The following is a 4,637-nucleotide window of genomic DNA, read 5'->3' as shown; positions in this document are numbered from 1 at the left end:
ATGAAAGGTTGTGAATGAATGTGTTTAGTGGTAGAAGCTAAAAGGTTTAACAATCAAATTCATTAAGAAATGAAAAATAATAAGTTGTAACATCTAATCATGTATTTGGTCGAGTTTAATTGTCATTATTAATTTAATTTTAAAAAATTAATAAAAGATTTTTTAATTTAAAAAATTGGTGAAGGGCATTTTCGTAATCTAACTTTGAACTAAAGTCTTCCCACTTATAATAATATATGATATGATACTTGCTGAAATTCATAATATGTTTTGATTAATGATCTGCTTATATAAACTTGAATTTCTCGTGATATAATTTTTTATGTTTGTAGATTAAAGTATCATATTTTTATATGGTATCACAGTAAGATTCATCTCTGTTTTGAACTAAAAATCCACACTCATGAAGTTGGGACTGCACGTCCAAAGAAGTGTTTAGAGTTCCACATTTATTGGAGAATCTACTGATGATCTACTTCTATAGACTTGGTGTGACACCCAGCTTAAGACCACATCAGAAAAATACATAATAGATATTGGGTATACCAACTAGTGATGCGGTTTAAATCTATGCTGGCCTAGGCCCAAAGCGGACAATATTCTAGAGGGTTGAAACATTACAAATGGTATCAAAGCATAGAGGGGTTGTTAACACATGAGAAATATTGAGTATATAAGTAAGCAGATTTTACCAACTAGTGTCATATTTTAAAATTATGCACGCTTAGGCCTATAGCAAATAATCACGAACTGAGCCGTTACACTTGGATAATCCTCCCTCAATGAGTTAGCTCCGTGACTTCAATTCGTAACTGCCCTACCAATTCAGGTATGTAATTTTCCAATCTTTTCTCAAGAACACATGTCCTGGATCTACAATTACATGTGAGCTTGTTGTCATCTTACATTATATTAGTACTATATTCATCCAATATTGTTCAATCATTGATCACAAGTTTTTCATTCTTTGTTAACTGTCTACATGTGCATATTATCTCATCTATATATCTAATCTTGTAATTTAGTAATCATGGTTTTATTTGTAGTATAAAAGTAGTAATAAACAGATTTGCTTTGGATGGCCCTGAGATATAATATCAGATTTGTGATCCCTTTATAAGATATGCTCTATATTATTTTTCCAACTAATTTGATGTGTATGATTGAGCTAGTTTAATTAGGTACTTTTGTATACCTTATTTAATTTTTCTGTATCTACTGACCCCATTATTCTAGATATTTCACAATTTTGTTTTCACGCTCAATATTCGATATTCACATTGAAGTTCAACTAATTTAAATTCGCATCGATAACGAAGGATCTTTCACAGTTTAAATAAGGCATACATAATGCATAAACGTCCTTTTAACTTAGTTTTAATTGATATTTATGCCCTCCAAAATTGGTGTGCACAATGGCTAGACTCTTAATCTTGCATAAAATTAAATAAATAAACATATTCGTCTTACGTGACATCCTACATGACAATTTTGTATTTCTACATAGTATACGGTATGTATTATGTCAAGTAGGACAAGACGTGTGTGTCTATTTATTTAATTTAATACGAAGAACATAAATGTCAACTGAATCTAAATTAAAAATATATATTGTATATTTTTATATACTATGCCTTCTAAACATTTTAACATGACTTCCAGTTGGCATAAAAGAATGTAATGAGAAAGCCAGCACAGAGATTCTAATTGACTGCTAAAAGAAATTATGCAAAAACAAAATTAAACAAGAGAATGTGTCTTCTTTAAACTCAATAATTTTTATTTTAATATAACTGTCTGTAATGCACAATCTCAATTAGAATCTGACATATAACTATGAAACTCAGATGCCCTCAACAGTTAAAAGGAAAGAAGTAAAGAAAATTTTCTAACTAACTGATCATTAAATGCACATAATTTCAAAAATCTTAGTAAATCAGTTGGTCGATTATCTAAACTTTTACTTTGTTGTAAGGGTTTGAATCTCAATCTTTTAAATCCTGTGATCTTAAATTAAAGATATATAAATATACCAAAATGTCGTTTAATTTTTATGGTTTTGACATGACACGTGAAAAGTTAGATTTTTTTTTATTTTATAAAATGGACTAAAAATGAAAGCAGAACAAATAAATTTAAGCGAAGAGAGCAATTCCGTCAATCAAAAAAAAAAGTTGGCTATACATTTCCAAAGTCAAAAAAAATTGGTAAATGTTACATTTGTTGAAGACTTTGTACATAAGTTCACATCTCTTGGATGACAAGAGGAAAAACTGAAAAATAAAAATTCTGAACTATAAGTTGTTGTTGTTGATTTCATAAAGTGTTCAATTGAGAAGTGACATCAACAAAATGCATCTACATTGCATGGTATTGTTAGACCTCCCATTGAATGATGAAACCAGAATTCATCTTCTTCTTGCCTTAATAATTTCTGAAAAGAGGGATGATTCAAGTACGTTATTGGGACCACGAATCGTTTCTTCTCTGTAAGCGCAGATTGCAGTTTGTAGATATGTTTAGCATTGGAAATCATTGGTAACAAATGAAACCCCATTTCTTGTTATGTAATTTGGTTGATTTTTGTTGTTATGAATTTTGCATTTATATAGCTGTTTACGTATTGTACTATTGCCACAATATGATTATAATGACACCCTATGTCAGCTGTTGTTATGGGCAATGGGTCATGTTATGAGCTACTTCACATGGCTTTGATAATATACCTCAATTAACCAAGTTCAAAAAGTAAAATAAAATAAAATAGTATCTTTCCTTAAGTGACTTGTTTATATTTTGTAGTTATCGACATTCAAATTTTGTTGGCGCTTAATTTTTGAGTAGAGAATCTATAAGGTGTGTCCAATTCTAATAAGTATTTTTCAAGACTACTAGCCTCCAATCCTAAATTTTAGTTCATGCCTATATAAAGGATATTATATTTTCATCATAAATTCATGAAATATTTATAAAGAGATCAAAATCTCAAATTTTCCACAAATTCATAGATTATTAATAAAGAGATTAAATCCTAATTTTCTTACTTCGAGAAATAAATTGTATTGGCTTGGAGTAAAATAGGCTACTCAAATTTTTTCTTGCAAAATTTATGCTCATTTTTTTAACGGAGAACGAGACTTCACTAAAAGAAGTTTAACTTGTATCCGCTTATAGAGTAAAAGCTATCGATACATGTAGTAACTATGCGAAATAGATTATTTGGATCTTTTATTATATTTTGAAATAAAATATATCTTCGTTATTCATAATACTTCAAAGAGCTAACAATTTAAATTTTTAGTAACAAGACAAGCCATGTGAGGCTAATTATCTTCATTTAAGTGTGGCCAATTAGCATTTATTATAAGAACCTAACGGCAATAAAAATCGCCACAAAATACAGAATATCGTTACTAAATTTTTGACCAAAATGAGCTATTTTAAAAATCAATTTACCTAATTAATACGTTTTTAATTTTTTTTACAAAAATAGTATAAACGTACTTTATGGTAACGTTTTAGGCTTTATTTGATTTTTTAAAAAAATTAACGCCGTTAAGTTAATAAACGTTACTGGCGGTAACGATTTTATATTAAAACGTGACAATGCCCCACCCCTTTCACTGAACGACGTCACTTTGTTTATTACCTTTAATGTTATTTGGCTGCTAAACCCTTTCACCCCTTTCACCCTAAAAAAAATTGGCAGCCGCCATTGCTCCCTTTCTAAGCCTCCATAATTCCATTTTCGATCGGTAATTTGTGGACGAAGAGGAGGCGTGAAAGAACAAAAACACAAGAAGACAATGAATGGATCAAAACCTCATTTCGTGGATAAATGGTAGCTGTAGTTTTTCCAAATCAATTTTGGGGATTTCTTGTTATATCGAGTTTCACGATAAATTACGGCTATCAATCTTCTGGAAAGCTTGGAATCAAGTTAATTTCCTGTGTTAGAGCCTTGAGGTATGTTTTTTTTCCCTTACAAACTAGTAGATGGAATGCTTGAGTTTTAGAATTTCGATCTTCTCGTATTTATATCGTTTTGGTTATATAGAATAATCACTCAAGAAATTCTAATCTGCATGTTCTGTTTTTATTTTGAATTCATGCATCTTGTTGATGCAAAGAGAAACAATGAAAAGAAAAACAAAGAAAAAAAATGTTCACATGAAAATGGAAGGGAAAATTATATTAGGTTGACCTACAATGCGCTTCTACTAAAATTGAGTTTATTTTTTAATATTTTAATAAAACATTTGGTGACAGTACATTACTTTGATTTGGTTGTTATATTTTGGACTAACAATTATATTTAATATACTTTCATATGGATTTTTCAGCTTAATAGATACATATATGACTGGTTATAGTGCATATCGATTGGATCCCGGTCCACTTGAACCATCGGTACTAACTCAACAACTTACCCATAGGTCACGGGATATATGGAATGGAAGTGTTAATATGATTTTAAATACGAGGAGGTGTGATGGAAAATTTTGGGACCTCGTAAAGAAATATCCCATTCATCCACGAGTCTTAGAAATGATTGAATTATCAGGACTATATGGTGTTTATAGATCAAATCGACCTTCTATTGATCGTAGCTTGATCACTTCACTAGTAGAGAGATG

The sequence above is a fragment of the Solanum pennellii genome, chromosome 10 (genome assembly GCF_001406875.1).
Source record: "Solanum pennellii chromosome 10, SPENNV200".
In the NCBI taxonomy this organism is placed as follows: domain Eukaryota; kingdom Viridiplantae; phylum Streptophyta; class Magnoliopsida; order Solanales; family Solanaceae; genus Solanum; species Solanum pennellii.
This window is presented reverse-complemented; position numbering follows the sequence as displayed.